The 16858-nt window shown below is 45.7% G+C and overlaps 1 protein-coding gene and 1 long non-coding RNA gene across 8 annotated transcripts in view; one reads left to right on the top strand and one right to left on the bottom strand.

Annotated features, from left to right (window-relative positions):
- Positions 1–3560: 3560 nt before the first annotated feature.
- LOC139828411 (uncharacterized) lies at positions 3561–10905 on the bottom strand. The gene is made up of 3 exons (XR_011739956.1): positions 10687–10905; positions 9729–9805; positions 3561–7090 (listed from the first exon to the last, which is right to left on the bottom strand). It is a non-coding gene; the product is annotated as an uncharacterized lncRNA (long non-coding RNA).
- Positions 10906–13444: 2539 nt separating this feature from the next.
- Positions 13445–16858, top strand: part of SEMA5B (semaphorin 5B) — a 268808-nt gene continuing 265394 nt past the window's right edge. For 2 of the 7 annotated variants that reach the window (XM_065840807.2, XM_065840808.2), the window contains exon 1: positions 13445–13991. The gene's annotated coding sequence lies outside the window, so the exon portion shown is untranslated. Of the gene's footprint in view, positions 13992–14845; positions 14865–16858 lie in introns of those variants that run through there. The other 5 variants (XM_071810817.1, XM_071810814.1, XM_065840805.2 and 2 more) reach the window with 5 other exon arrangements.

Raw genomic sequence — 16858 nt, forward strand, 5'->3', positions numbered from 1 at the left:
TACCGTAGCAAACAAACCAAAGGTGGTTTTGGAAAGGAAGGAGTATTCCTGAACACTCTTTGTTACAGGGAAGATTTTATTACATGCTTTAAATGTTCTTGTTTCTTTGTTTCATTTCTATTTCTCTCAAAGATAATAAAGAAATAGAGAAGACTCAATGTTAGATCTGGCATAATTCCAACATCAGTCCATCTTTTATTCACCAATTAATTATTTATCTATTTTCCTGAGAAAGAAAATCAACATGCAAACCAAATCAGGATGTATTATGTGTGTTTACAAGCAAGCGAAACATAATGAAGATAAAAGAAAGAATTGTAAATTTAGAGTATTCTTGAAGATAAGACACCAAGAATAAAGTGAAATTTCATTAATGTATTCAAGTACATCGGCCCAAATCCATGCTGGCTATTAATCCATAGCTCACAGATGAATTTGTTTTACTCTTATTTAAAAACAGAACAAAACCCAACTCTAGAGCAGTTACAACGAGCTGACAGCCTCAGCACAGAGCACAATGTACTAGAGAAAACACATTTAGTTAGATAGCTGCCACCAAAGAGAAAGGATGAGCTTGTAGCTATGGCTTTAGTGCATGATCGAGAAGAGCTGGATTCACTTCTTGTAAAAAAATCTCTCTGTGGATCTGTTCCCTGAGTAAAATGAATCTATTTTTACCTTTTTGCATCATGAAAACCTTCAGTGAAGACATTCTGTGCTGCCATTTGAGACCAAACCCAGGCCTCGGAGAGCAATGCCATGTACCCTCTCTCCTTGAAGGACGACCTATGCAGAGCCCAGCCTCATTCACGCTCAGCGGGGTGACAACTCTGGCCACTGCAGCCAAAATGTGGCTAAATTTTGAAGGGAAGAACACAGCGATGCCGTTATCTGTGCTGGCTGACAAAAAGGATGAGAAAAATTAACTGGAGACGCCCCACACAAGGGTATAGCTGAGCTGGCAGGGCTGCCTGGCCCTGAGAGGAGCTGCCTGAGGAGGGAAGCTGCCCTGAGGTGGAGCCCAGCATGGCGGCTGCACGTGTGATAACGACTTTTCCACTGAAAACGGTGAGCTGGGGAGCTTCCCTCAAGCCCGCCCAGCATCACCTTTACCTCAGGACTTGTTATGGCATCCTCATGGTGCAAGGCAGTGGTGAAGAGAGGGTTACCATCAACGAAGATGGCAGAGCTGTGTCCTGATGCCATGTTAGGAGCTCATCAGTGGCCTGAGAGGAGGTAAGGCCTGGAGGCATGGGTTTCTTTGGGACAATGGGAAGACTGTGGTGTTCAGAGCTCCACATTTATAAATAATTTAGAGGACCTATGAAAGGGTCTCCTGGTTTTTTTGGGGGGGCAAACTTGAGACTGTCCCTCCTGAGTGTGACAGGAGCTCTCTGGGTGGGCACTGGGTCCCTGTCATCCCTCACTTGACACATGGGCGTTTTCATCAGTCATGAAGGGACAGAAAGATGCCGGGGTGCTGCTGGAAGAGCTGAAGGGAATGGTACTGAACACAGCCCCTGGAGTCTGGAGGACCTGAGGGGATCAGCCCTGCTTGGCGGAGTGGCTGTTGGAAACATCCTGCTCAGGGCAGGAGTCAGCGCTGAGGTGGCTGCCAGCTGGCAGAGGGGGAGAAGGGGATTATTAGTAGGAGGTTTCTGTGTGGATTTCATAAAAAAGACTTGTGGAGGGGAAGAAAAAGCCAACTTTGTGGTGCTGCTTCACAAGGAATGGGTGCTGGGGAGCCGTGAGAGCTGGCAGCTCCCTGGGGCCTGGGGGCAGCAGGGGGTGGCAGGACATGGCCGCCCTGCTGGGGAACAGGGCAGCAGGGCAGCTCTAGCCCCAGGCTTTCGGCATCTGATAAAATTAAGCATTTCTACTAAGCATGTACTTCAGCCGTGGAATATATTATCACAGGAAGCCACTGAGGCCAAGAACTTGAAGAGATTGCAGAGGGTTTGGTCAGCTATGTTATAGCAAGATTGTCCAGATTTGGCATAATTTATGCCACTTATCAGAGATATTTTAAGGTGTGTGCTCCAGGGAAGAACTGAGTCTCTCAAGGGATTAATTTGAGATTTAAAGCAAAGAAAAAATATACATATCAGATGATGGAACTACCCTCTTAAACTACTATTAGAGAGGATACTGATCTGAATAGATTGCCAAGTTGATAACATATGACAATTCCTATACTCTAGGCTGAGTACAGCCATGAAAAAACCGTGTGTGAAGGTCTTGTGATTTTAGATTTTACAAGGGCTACACCAACTTAGCTGTTGACAAATGAAAGCATATCTGACCTGAGCATCTTTCAGTCAGTGAGGTTCCATCTTTCAGGAAAGAGGAATAACTGACAAAAATGTTATTGCTTCCACAAATTAATTCAGGTTTCGTGCTCTTTTATCTGGTACACAGACTTTGTTCTCTCTCCCCTGCCCTTCCTTTCTATTCTTGCATGCACAGGAGACAGGAATCCTCCATCACTTAGGTAGTCGCTTGTACTTACAAAAACAATCTGGTGTAATAACATTTCTGATGACATGTAAAAAATCACCTCTGGATGTGCCAGTGTATCAGCACAGCAAACAATAAGCAGGGCATGGAATCCCGTGGCAACGCACGTATGAGTTTAGACAACATTCATACAAAAGCTACAGCATGTCAACATGGAAAGAAAGCTGTCATTCATACCAGCTGGCCTGCTGCCATTCCCAGTTTGAGTAGAAAAATGTGGTTCTTCAAGGCACACAGACTACAATTGGCGACCTTAAAGAATTCCTGGGTGAGACTTAAAGAGGAGGTTGCATTAGCTGTATCATGCCCTTCCCATAAAGTACACATCTGTGTAAAAGGTAAAAAATTAGAAACATATTTCTTTATATACTTTTAACTCGTTTCTACCTAGCAAAACGCCCAAGCACTCCAGGAGCTTTGCCTGCTGCTGTAGTGCAGCCATTTCTGGACCTCAAAACAGCAGCTGCTGCATGACCCAGTACTGAACAGTTTGGACATTGTGGCGGACATAACTAGTAATGCATGAACTTCGTGTTTTTTGAACACTGTATTGCCACAATCTTTGCCTCAAATCCTTCATGTATTCTGTTGTTCCTTCCAGTATCCTAGTCCTTTTCTCACTATTTTTCCAACATGCACAGAAGCTAACATAAAAATAGTGGAGCAAAATTAGAGTGACTATAGGAAACAATGTGAGACTGAGCTTCCCTCAAAGGGAGGTGTGCATCTGCTTTGCATTGGGACTTTACAGTTGTTGTTGTAGACTCTTTTTCTGTTGCATGCAGATATGTAATTTTCTCTCCAGGTCATTCTGCATATTGGTTGTCTCCTCTCACTTGTTTGTTGCCCTCTTGTTTTCAGCATTGGCTGAAAGCTTGGTCATAGCTGGATTCTCATCAGAGACACCTGATGCAGAAAGACATCAAACAAGTATGCTTATTTAGGAGTCTAGCTGGTCAAAACAAAACAAAAAAAGGCATTTGGAAATCTTAAATGAATCTTGACCTGAGCTCCAAGCAGCAGGAAGACATCACAGCTCTGAGACAGATGCTTTGCCACTGTGACAGCAATGGTTTTAGTAGATTATAGTTTGAAAACTGCTGTGTGTGCTGAATCAGCAAAACTAACTGTCTGGAAACTGAACTGCTAATTGCTTGAATGCCTATGCAAAGATCTTTCCTGGCTTCCTCCTGCTATTCAGAGGAAGAATTAGGACTGGATTACAGGTTATAATCTGGATTAAAGTGAACCTGAACTTTCATAAATTCAAGACCTTCAGCTGCTCTTCACAACTGGGTCTATCAAAGGATGTGATTATTCAGACCTGGCTTTCAAACACTCCCAAACTTCGGCAGCTGAATCCAAATTCTAATAATTCAGGCTCATCAGCTGAACACCTTTGAGTAACTCCAAGTGGCTATAATGCAAGACATGCAGTGAGGTACAGGATGTGGGTTTCAGTGCTGACCACTGAACTTCATGAACCTCCAGTGCCGTCATTTGTAGCAACGTGACACCGATCTCCAAAGCTTGTTTTGAATCATGTACTGAAGAATTATTGGTACTTAGGCTGCATAATCTTTTCCCTTGTTATGTCAGGAGCAAACGACAGTTTGAAGTGAGTACTGCTCAGCATCTGATACGTTAACTTACCTGATGCAGCGCTCTTAGGCAGTGATTAATGAGTGCTGTTGAATCAAAGCATATAACCTTGATGAGCATTAACAGGTAAACCTGCAAACAGTAAAGGATAAAGCTCCTGAGGGAGGGAAAGGTACTGACTGGTATCAGTCTGGCTGCTTATATATTTGTCACAATCAGATTATTCAGAGGTTGGTACCTTTCAACTCAAGCCTCTTAAAGGTGCAGCTACATTTTTTTCATGTGAATTCATGTTTATATTCCAATCTGACCCTGCAGAAACTGGTGGCTAATCTATCTGATTTCATCAGACCCAGGCAGACAATTCATACTGGAATGCTCTTTTTCTTCTGTGGCAAAATCAAAACTGTCAGGAGTATGCTTCTGTGTGGAAACAAGTAGATGCAGAAATGCCTGCAATATTAACAAACCTTGTGGTAGCTCCCTGTTCATTATAATACATAGGGAAATATAAGTAAAAGTGCCCCATGTCATCAGTGCATTTAAGCACACGCCTACCTTTAAACAAGTGCTTGGATATCACTGTTTTTCCTTGAACTTTAATGGGACTTTGGGCCACTGTTCAAGGAGAAATCGATATTTATGTTCCCTGAACAACTGAGATGGGCTTTTTTTTGCTCTTTTGGATTGGGGTTTATAACCCTGAAAGTTGGTTTCTGTCCTAGTCTATCTAAATATTTCAAGCACATACACAAAAATAGACCTAATCTTCTGCCAATATTCCACCTCTCTGGTCTACAACATCTAGGACACAAACCACTGATCTTTCCAATGATCTGACTTACAAATCTAGTTTTAGAAGGCACAGGCAGCTAATCACTCCTGCATTTGGAACACCTACATTACTGCATCTCTGTTGCATGTGGCTAGCTTGGAAAATGAAGTTAAACTTGTACAATAGAAGTAATTTAATACATGATTTAGAACTTCAACCATCTTACTACAAATTAATTTGCATGCCTACAAACCTTTACTTGTATGAGTTACCCTAAGTGTTTTGACAAGGAAGGAATATTACTGAGATTTGGCCTGCTGACTGTAGAAATGATTGTATCATAGATCAGTGGTAATATTTACATGAAATGTAGCAGTTCCACTCATTGTTCAGATGAAAACAGCTTTTTCTGTCTTTTTTTTCTTCCCTGTCACTGTTGAATCTCACATTTTTGAAGAAAAGGAGAGGAGAATCAAGCCTAATATATCTCAGCTTGTCATGACAATCTGAATACGATATATAGTCAATCAAATAATTGATCACACTTAACCTGATTACCTTGCAAATGAAATAATAGCTGAGATGTAGATAGGTCACTGTTCTAATAGGCCAATTCTGCTGGCCCCTGACAAAGCTTCAAGCACATTTATGGCTGACAGAAAGGATATTTAGTATTATAGAGAACTGGATTTTATGTTGTAGATTCATAGAAAAATTTAGATTGGAAGGGACATCTGGAGGTCTGTAGTCCAAGCTTCTGCTCAAAGCAGGCCTAGCTTCAAAATCAGATCAAGCTGCTCCAAGCCTTGGCAACTTCTGAAAATCTCCAAGGGTGGAGATTGAACAGCCCCTTTGGGCCCCTGTCTCAGTGATGCCCTGGTCCCACTGAGATGATTTTTTTCCTTATTTCCCATCAGTATTTCCCTTGTTGCAGCTTATGACTATTGCTTTTTTTTTTCTTTTGCCCTGTGTCTCTGAGAAAAGCCTGGATTTGTCTTTGCCAATGCATTAAAGTAGCAGAAGACTGCAATTATATCCTGTCTTGGCCTTCCCATCCCCAGGCTAAACAAATCGGTTACCCCAGTCTCTCCTTGTACATCAGGTACTCTGGTCCCCTAACTGTCTTAGCAGCCCTTCTCTTGAGTCTCTCCATGTTGTCAGTAGCTGTTGTTCTGCAGGCCCCAAACTCCAGCTGCAGGATTGCTTGCTCAGCCCTCAGCCAAGCCTGGCTCACGGGCTTCTTCTGACCCCCATGCATGACTTCACATTTGCCTTTGTTGAACTCCATGAGGCTCCTGCTAGCTTGTTCCTCCAGTTTGTTGAGGTCCTTCTGAATGGAAACCCTGCTCTCTGGTGTATCAACCACTCCTCCAGTTTGGATGTCACTTGTTTCTCAGGATCCAGGGCCATATGGCATAGCAGCAGGGTAACATATTGACTTAGTCAGCAAGTGATAATTTTCAGCTTTTCTGGCAGAAATAGAATTCTTGATAATTGTTGACCAGAATTCACGGAATATTTTTGGCCACTAGACTAGACTGAATATACAAATACTTTGCAGCACGCTATGCTTATTTGAAATATATCCTAATTGTATTTTGATTATACATATCTAAATATGTTTTTTATCTAGTAAAGGTATTTCTGATGGACAACTTTGTGTGGAAAAGAAATACAAAATAGATAATCAGTAATATAAACTAGTAATATATAATCATATATGTATAAATAGGAAGCAGTTGGAATTATCTGAGTAGAAGAATTATAATGGCATGCTGCTCAATACCTGTGGCTCAATACCTGACCCTGCCCGCTCCCACCACCCCGATCTGCGCTGTCATGCTGTGTGCCTTCAGAAGGCACTGTGATGCTCTCACTTGCTGTGCTGTTACGCCTTATATTTGAGATAACACCATTACAAGTTGTGATGGTCAAGCTGAAGGAAGGATGTGATATTTTGGAGAAAGAGTTATAGGGCTTTTCATTGCTGAAAATGCAAAGCAGAAAACTAATCTTTTAGTGTACTAGCCCACTCTGCTGCAACCATTTTTCTTCATTGCCATCCTGGCTGTGCCGGTGAAGGGAAGCAGACACTCCCTGTTAGGAAGCCATGCAGTGTACACTCTGATGTGACAGCGTTCTTAGCTTGCTCTTAGTACAATGTTTGTGGTATCCCACAATCTCTTTGCCGAGGTACTGAAAAAAAAAAAAAGAAAAAAAAAGAAGGATGGCTGCCTTGTCCAACTTTTTTCTTTAACAAAACCAGGCCACACACCATAGTAACAACCAACCCAACCTCTTCCTGGTGTTTAGGTTTACCAATGATAAAATACCAATGAATATTCCTATTCCACATTATTACTAGCTCTTCTTAGGACAGCTCAGCCTAGGCCCAAGATTTCCTTTCATAACAGGATTGCTTCCACCACCCTTCCCTTTTTGTGGGAGAGAAGCTGCCTTGCCTCAGTGAATCAGGCAGTGAACAGAGCGGAGAGGGCTCTCTGTGGGAGACCTCCATCTCTTCACACTTCACAGGGAGGTTGCCCTAATGTGGGGCCTTCCATTGCATCACGAAGCCACAAAGGGTACATTGCAGTTCAAGAGGGAACATGGCTACAATATACAGATCTAAACTACGTTCTCTTAATGCAGCAGGCAGATCTGTTTTGGTTTAGGGTTATATTTCAGGTTTGTGGTTGAGAAATGTCTCAACCTGTGATACTGTACCTACCCTGTCTAGGAATCTGAAAGCACGTTTTTGCAAAGATCATGGATCTGTCTGCATCAGTTCCAACGGGCCTATTTCTTAAGAGAGGAAAGACTTTGTCACTCAGTCACAACCACCATAGGTGAAGCTACAATACAGTTTCTTTTCCTGCCTGAAGATCTGCAAAAAGGCGGGTTGAAATTTAAACTAATTGGTCTCTGCCTAAAGATGAAAATATGCTTTTAAAAGCAGTTCATATTTTGATTGAGAGGACTAAAACCATTTCATTAATTTTTTTTTTCTCCTGATCTTTTAGTTTAAACAGCCCTGCAGCCAAAGTGGATGAGATTTGAAAGTCAGTTGGTTTTGATTTGAATTATAAGCAACTGAATAGGTACTGAGTAGGTACAGTATGGCTTTTAGTTAAGTTCATTAAAACCATGCAGGTATGGAAGGTCACCATATTAACTAAGTGCTATGAACTTCTTAAGTCCTCAGAATGGCTTTCCAGGTAATGAGTTCCAAATACTACAGGAGAACAGATATTCAGTTTTACCAGGTTATTCACATTCCCACTACACTGAGAATTTCATTTTCCAAACCAGACACTACAAGCTGCATTATCAAGACACAGGTCATCACATAAGTGGGTGGAGGACTGAATGCTAAAACTCTCAAAACCTGCTCACATTTAGACCCAGACTTTTCAGCAGAGCACAGCTCTCTCGCCATAGCACTTTGTCATATAAGTGGGTCCTGTAAAGCTTTTTAATGTAGTTGTTTAAAGCAAGTTAGAATAGGGCAAGATACTGCAAAGGTTGTAATAGGAACTCAGAATGTTGAGCTCATCTTTCAGCTGAATTGCCTACGGTTGCGTATGAAGTTAGTAGATAAGCTGTCAACAGTCCTGAATTCACTTTACATTCAAATCTGTTTTTCGTACAAAGCATTCAGTGAGATGTCTGATGTGCCAGACAACAAGTCTTTAAATTACAGCTTAATTGTAAAGGTACCTATGGTCTCCAGAGAAAAAAATCCCACTTGTATTTATAAAGGAAGTTTTCAGTCTCTCAGGTAAGATGTATCTAGGAGCACCATAAAGGTGTTCAGTGCTTGGGTTTATATTCCAGTCTCAAAGCAGAAGTAATTTCCAATAAATGCAGCCTCTAGGCTCAGAGCTTGAGTTAGAGGAGCAGGGAAAGCAGTTTCTGATATAGTATCAAAACTCCTAATGGTGTTGTTGAAAACTAATTTTTCCCTGCTCGTTGTATTTGCCAACAAATAGGTGACTACCAGGCGCTGTGTATCTTACCTCTGTGTAGATGCTTCCTGGGCAACAACAAGTGTCTCAGCTTAAGATTCCTTCCCTCCTGGTGTATCATAGAGTTAACACAACTTTTATGTTTCATAATTCTTTGTCTGCAAACAGGGAACTTTCTACTTCTGTGAGACTCAGTGGGTATACTCAGGCCTGCCTCTATTAAGTATGATGACATCTGCTGACTTTGTCGAGTGACATATGAAAACTGGCAATTAATAGTACCTGGCTTCAGGGGGAGAAACAATTGCATATCACTTATCTGTAGGCAGCAGAGGCTTCAGATATAATTCTCGGAAAATAAAGAAGTTGTTCCAATTTAAACTCATTTCATTTCTTTCCCAAAAAAAGTGAAATACAGTCGCTCTGGTGATAGTGTCAAGTCATTCCTCTGTATTATTCTATTTGTTCCATCACAGCCTCTTCTCTCCAGGGAGCTCATTTGTGTTCCCTTGCTTTCAGGTCATCTGACTCTTACTTCATGTCATGGATTTAACTTTGCCTTCTCTTTAGTATAAATTAAAATGTTACTGTTGCCACCAGACTGAGCCCGGAAACCACAACTGTGACTATTTAGCAACCTATTTTAAACTCAAGAAAAAGCCTATGTACCTAAATATTTTATGGCTAATTTCCATTTGGCTTCAGATCTAGATCTCAGCATTCAGGATAATGCTTACTATCACTATAGCTGCATGCCAATGCTTTTGAGTATTTGCTGATATTGTATTTAGAAAAGCATTTTTTCCCCTTTGAGAAAACATTGCACCATATAGAAGGGCAGTTTGGTGTCCACTTGGCTCACTCACCTGCATCAGCATAAAGATGTTCTGCTGCCTATATTTTGACTGTTTTCATCAGGGCAAGCCTGCTTCTCCCCTTGCAGCTGTACAGGGAAATAAAAATTTGAAGCAGGCTTGTATGGTTATTGGCTGAACATATGTGCCTAACTCTAAATTTAAACATAATTTAAAATTTTTGCCACTGACATGTGCACTTTCCCCTTCTCTCAGTCTACGTGAAGTGGTCTGGACATCTACAGCAAAATTACTTTTCTAATGAGACTGCTACTACTGTGGAATGGTGGTGGAGAGATCAAGCATGGGTGAATGTTGTCGCCCTGCCTCCAGGCGATGAGGCCAGAGTCAAGATTTCCCTCCAGATCTCCCCCTAAGACATCTACCAGTAAAGTTTAACTGAATGCCCAGAAAAAGCTCAAGTTTGAGCAGGTCTGCTTAGACAGTTCAGTCATGAACAGATTGATTTGCTGTGTGAAATGCAGGCAAACGCAGCCTACTCTGGTAAGACTGCAAAACACGACACTAGCTGTGATTTGGGGTCCTGTCTTTGGATGACTTGACTCACCAAAAGCCTAGGTCTGATCTCTTCTTAACCCATAGACCTCTGTTCTACAATTGCATGTCCTTGTCCCCACCAGCACCCAGCAGTACCTGTTATCCTGCCTTCTTATGGCCTATAGCCGAAAGTCCTTCCATCCTCTGAGTTTTTTTCCTCCTCCCCGCAACTTGATCTCTGCTCTGTTTAACCCTTTCCCATCCGTCAGTGCTGTGCGCCGCTGTCTGAAGGCACCCAAGGTGGCCTCTTTCCTCTGTAAGCAGCGGCATTCATTCCCACCTGCACAGGCACTGGGAGCACTGGGTTCTGCCCCTACTCGGTCCACTCTCTGCTCCTCCAGCCAGCTCCCCGGCGCAGCGCTGCCAGACCTCCTACAGCCCCAGCCGCCGGCGGGCCACGCAGCCTGCTCACCCGTGTGCTACACCGTGTGCCGGCACCCCCGTGGATCGTTTCGCCCGACTAACGGGGTGCTCCCCTGGCCTCGGGCCTCGGGTGGGGTGGCTCCGTGCCGGGCCGAGCCGGGGTGTGCGGGGCCGGCCCGCTTGCGTTCCGTGCCGGCTCTTCTGCGCTCGGTACCGGCCCGCCTGCGCTCGGTGGCGGCTCTCCTGCCCTCGGTACCGGCCCGCCTGCGCTGGGTGCTGCTCCCGGGCGCACCGGGAGGCACTAGCAGCACCTAGTGGTAAAAGCCGGCCTGAGCACCGGGGAGGGCGCCGAACATCCCTTTGTTGAAACTTTGCGCACTTTGCGGTGGCTAGAAACGACCCTGAGGGGGAAATTGCGTCTCTTCTTCATGCGGGACGGGGGGACAAGCCCGGAGAAACGCAGAGTAACGGGCCTTTCTCCAGCAGAGGCGGCTCCGGACAGAGGTGCAGTTCAACGCCTCTGCGAACAACTGTGATAAGGGCACAGTTTCTGCCAAGCCCAGAACAGGAACCTGGTACATCCTCTCCCTAGCGAGGCTTAGGATTTGGAGACCGAAAACAACTTTTTGATATAGATGACTTCTCCTGCAATACCCTCACTTGTCCCATGGCATTTCTCTCTTTTTCAACTAATCTGAACTGTACAGCTTTGCGTCACAAGTGCTTTACTAAAAGGATTTGAGTAGTTTCCCTGTCTGGCCAGTGATTTTGGAGATCTCATGCTGTGTAATGGTGTTAAAGCATTAGGACCTGAGTGTCCAATGAAACATTACAGGACTTTAATTTATATGCACCTTTATTCACGGGTCTCTGAGCAATGCAGATGATCAACAGAAGTACTGCTAGTTTTGGGAAGAAAACAGCAAAATAGTAGAAGGAAAATGCTCAATACACTCAAGGTTTAATAGAAAAGTGTTACCCATTAGGTCTTTGAATGTTGACAGATACTGGAAAAAAACTTAGTTTATATGGTCTCATGCTACTAGATCAGTGCCTCATCTGCAGGTCTTAGGAAGAAGAAAGGTTGAGCTGAGTCTTCAGGAAATTACAGTGGTGCCCCAGCACAGCAGAACACAGCACAGGGCTGTTCCAGTTCAAACACCCAGGCTGCTGTACATAATTATTTAAAATTTAATTTACTAAATTGAAAGATATCATGCTGCGTATTAGGGAAATGTAGTAGCTTGACAGTTATTTACTATTCACGTGCAAATTAAAACAGTACCCTAAGAAGACACTATCACAACAAATCAGCTAGAGTTTTTTTCTGTAGGTCTTCAGATGAGATGAGGGTGGAAAAAGAGGGGCAGACGCAATGCCACTGTGCACGGGGCAGTCCACTCAGCAGCCTCCATGCTATGCCTGACTTGAGGCTTATCCCAGAGTTTGAGTTTTGAGCAGAATACATAGTCTCATTGCAATTATTTTGTTTCCATTACCTGTCCTGAACTTTCCAGTGAGACTTTTAAAATGGAAATGCTATACATATAAATAATGTATTGCAAGTTTCATACAAGCTGTATCCAAAAATGCACTACTGCATGAACAGATGCAGTGATATACCTACCCGATTAAGGAAGAACTGATAAGTTAAGAACAGGCAAATAATTACGTACTGCATAATGATCATTGCAGTGGATCTATGCTGTTACTTCTCTGAGACGTGAATTGGGAGAACACCTACTGCCACCACAATGCGCTGTCATAGCATCCATGTGCCATCATACAATTACACTGTTGTTATATAGCTGTAATGTACTGTCAACATGAATGAGTGGATCAGTCTACAGAAAAAAAAAATCCCAGCCTCATTATGTACATACACATACATATGCAACAGCACCAGTGCAAGCCATTCTGTCTTGGGATTCAGTTGATAAACAACTGAGGCTCTTATCTTGCGATTTTTAAATGTCACAAAACTATCCCAGATGTATTTTTATGCTTTTTCTGCTTGTCCATCAGCAGAAACCCTCCTACAGCTGCATGCGGTCGCCGCTGAAGGTGCATTGGCACGGTGCATCCCCGTAGGGACACGGCGGCACATCAACCACTTGAAAAACACGATCGATGCAGCCGTCCCTCCCAACACACCCCCAGCGATTCCCCGCGGGCGGCCCCGGCAGGCAGTGCCGGGGAGGGCGCGGGGCTGCGGACGCTGCCGGCCGGCCCCGGGGCTCTGTGGGCCGCAGAGCGGTCGGCGCTGCCGCCGGGCAGCGCACAGCGGCGCTGCTTCTCCCTCGCGCTACGCGCCTCGCCGCGGATTCTCCGCCGCCGCCGTTTCCGCTTCGCCGTGAGAAAACTTTGGCGCTTCCCTCCCCCAGGTTCATTTTGACGCCGTTCATCCCCGGCGAGCAGGGGAACATGGCCACGATGAGACGTAGCCTCAGTCCCGGCCCCAGATGAGGGAAGCAGCCGCGGGCAGGGGACTCGCTGCCGCGAGGGTCCCCACAGCAGCCCCGCGGCGCGACTCCAAGCCCCAGCCCGGCGTCTCCGCTGTGCCCCGCTCCCATCCCATCCTCAGCCACAGTAACGCTGCCGGCCCTGCCCCTTCCAAGCAGCGAGGGAAGAGGGTGGATTTAGAAACAAACACCGCTCCGCCGCAGGCTTTTATCCTCGTTCTCGGCTGGTGCCTCTGCTCCACCCTCGGCTCTCCTCACGCCGGCAGCACTTGAACCTGCCCGCTCGAAGGCGAGTGCGCCATCCCCCCATCGCCGACCTCCCGGACTGGCCCCGCCGGCCCCCCTCCGCAGTGGGCCCAGCAGCGGAGCGCCACCGTGCTTTGCGGACCCCTTCGCCGGCCCAGGGCGGCCGGCTGCGAGCAGTGGGGAGAGTGGCGAGGCCGATTCGCCTGCCAAGAAATGCCCTGTTGAACTTTGAATATATTAGTTGACATCAGTGCGAGTTGGGGCTGCCAGCCCCTAGCTCCCTCCTCCTTTCTTACCTCCTCCTCCGCCTCCTCCCCCTCCTCCTCCTCCCGGTCTCCAATGGAAAGAGTTGAAGCCGTGCTGATAGGAGCCGCCTGGAAGAAACAGCGGAGCGAAGGGGAGGACTTCGGTCCCAACTCCGGCTGCGCTGCGGGGACGCTGCCCGCAGCCGCTCGCATGGCCCGAGGCGGCGCGCCCTAAGCGCCGGGCTGGGAACAGCTGCCGCTCCGCTTCCCTGCTCGCCCCGCGCCGAACGCAGCCCCGCCGAGCACAGCCGAGCCGAGCCGCGCCGCGGCTGCCCTCGCTCCTGCGACAGCCGGAGCCCGATGTGCCGGTGAGCCCCGCACTGGGACCCGGCGGCCACCCCGTAAGCGCAGCGCGGCGGCGGGTCAGGAGGCGGGCGGCGGGCCGGGGCGGGGGGCGCGCAAACTTCCCAACTTGGAGGGGGGCCGGGGCGAGCGGGCGGCGCTGGCATGGGGATCCCGGGGCCAGGGAGAGTGCAGGACTGCTGCGCGGCTCCGCTGCCCCCCTGCGCAGCCCTGCGGCGGGGTGATGGAGGGGCCGGGGGCACCCTGCGCGGCGTGGGTGTGTGTTTGTGCACGGTGCCCGGTGCGCCGTCCTCCTGCCTCCCGCGGGCTGTGGAGCGAAAGGGGCTTTTTGCTTGCTTTTTTTTTTTTTTGTTGCTGTTTCTGGGTCCGGCAGTGCTGGAGAGGACATTAGCTAGGAGGTGGCAGCGGAGGTGGTTTCTTTACTCTCTCTCTCCCCCACACCTTCCTAGCTCTCCCTAAACCCGCTGAGCGGGGCTGTAGCGAGAGGGAAGGGGGTGCAGTGGTGGGAAGCCGGATAGCCTAGACGGAGGGATATTAATGGTATTTTTTTTTTCAGATGGTAATTTGTCTTTGTGGTAGGGGGGTGGCCCATTAAATTTCAGCTCACGTCCTGATGGAGATCAAAAGCGAAGGGGAGAGGGAAGCAGAAAGCCTTGTGCGGCTCCTTAGCTGCGTGTATTGTTAGAAACTTACGGGGCGGGGGGGTGTTGGGGATTCCCAGAAACAACCTTTGTCGATCCAGCTCCAACACCCACACCAGAAGTTGGGAGATCTGTATTTTCCAGCACTACCATCTGCTCCTCCGTGCTACTCATGAGCACGCTTACTGTTACGCCTCAGAGGAAACAAACAAAAGGTGTGCTTGCCAAGTCGATGCTGAACCTGTCTGTTCATGGGCTTCTAGGTGGAGTGTAAGTATAGAGGAGTATCTATGTCCTAAAGGTTCACTTTCCTCTGTTGGCTCAGTTTAGACTCTTAGATAATTTCCTGTCCTTAAGAAAGGTCTCCAAACATGGTAGATGCCAGGTCCTGCATGTTTGGTTTTTTTTTTTTTTTTGTTTGTTTTTATTTTTTGGTTGGGTTTTATTTTTTTTTTCCTTCTTTTTCCTTGAAGTATTTACGCATGGATATATCTGTTTGGGATCATAGTGAAGTTTCATTTTTTGTTGTGCAAGTGTTCCCTCTCATTACAGAAAATACTTCTTTTCCTAAATTATAGCCTAAGAGGCAAGAGGTTAGCTCCCTTTGCCTCTGGCAGGGTTCAGTGGTAGGCTGAGACACCAAGCCGACTGCACCGTGAACAAAATAGAAACCAACTAAGCTAAAAGTGATAATGGGCTTTGATTCTTACTGCTGTTTGAGATCAGTACAGATCATGGGTGAGTGAAGGCAAGGAGGAAGAGTGAGAGTATCTCCTCATACAGAAAAGTGCTCTCTTGATTATATGTGTGATTTGTAAGCATCCAAGGGAGAAAACTGGTCATAAACTGCAGAGAGGAAGGTAATGAGAAAAAGAAAAATCCTGTTGATATTTAACTAGGGTTTTTAAATAGAGTTTTCATTTTTAAACAACCACTTGAATCATCTATATATTTTCTCATTTTTTCTCCCTTTTAGACTAAAACTTTCCTGTTTGGATTGGATTGAATGATAAGTAGGCTCTGCACTAGGCAATCTACAATAGGGGATCTCTTGTATTTTATGTCCCTTGCATTTTCAGTGAAGTGGAGGCAATTTCTCTTTTTTTTTTTTTTTAATTTTCCTTTTTTTCTCTTTTTTTTTTTTTTTTTATTTTTTAGCTCCCTATCTTGCTTTATTTCCTTGGAGAGGTTAAGTTTTTGTCCTTTCCTGTCAGGGACATGTCAATCTTGAAGTCATGGGAGGGGGAGAGATCCCACTGTTCAGAATATAGATATTTGCTTTGTTCATCCTCCCAGCCCGTTAGGCTGATGGAATTGGCAGCGGCTGCCCTCTGTGACCTCCCTCCCTTCCTGCAAAGAGCTGGGGCAAACAGGGAGGAGAAAACATGCAAACTCCAGTGAGTGAAAAAGCACAACCCCAGAAGACAAAAGGCTTGAACACAGAGATGTAGGGGTGAGAATCTGTGCGGAATAACTTTTAACAAGGTGGCTCAAATCAGTCATGTAGACTCGAAAAGATGGCACAGGGATGTGTTCAGTAGGAATGTGTGTAGTGTGACAGAAACTCGATACGTAAGTGGTGCCATGGGATTTTAGTTCCTTTGCAGTAAGATGAAACAAGTGCCCGAACAAAATAGCTTGAGTCATCCAGTGTGATTGTCCTTTATTCTCCAGGCAGACAACTGACTTTGGGGAACATCCACCCAGACTTTATAGTTTTTGCTTCTTACTTAGTAGTCAGTTGTAAAAGTCCTGCTTGACTTGGGCTGAGACACGGTGGGTCTTTGTTTGAGGAAACGTTCTTGGAGAATGGTCTCATTCTGTGATATTAAACATGGGTTGAACAATGGGTTTCTATTTTAACCAGGATTAGTAATCATGTGAGCAGTCATGCTAGGGTTAAATAAGACCATCTGCATGGGTATGTTTTTCCTGAAACATACATGACATGAAAAGGTTCTGTGAAGTCTAGGCTGTTGATTTGCTGTTTGGCGAAAGGGGGCAGTATCAAACAACACCACAAAGCATCCGCCGTGCGGCTGCCTTTCTGCCTTGAGTACTGACGTGTGCTGCATCTACTGGGATCTGGGAATTTAGGGTGCTATCCGGTAGCTCTTATTCAGGTGATTCTTCGTAAAGACATCAGGGAGGTTTACTGGCTGCATAAAAGATGCAGGATCAAAGTTGTCATTGTTTTACTTCATGGTTGCATCACTTCTATATGCCAGTTAGACCAGTGAAAGCTTGGAAATTAAGGACAATGC

The sequence above is a fragment of the Patagioenas fasciata genome, chromosome 7 (genome assembly GCF_037038585.1).
Source record: "Patagioenas fasciata isolate bPatFas1 chromosome 7, bPatFas1.hap1, whole genome shotgun sequence".
Classification (NCBI taxonomy): domain Eukaryota; kingdom Metazoa; phylum Chordata; class Aves; order Columbiformes; family Columbidae; genus Patagioenas; species Patagioenas fasciata.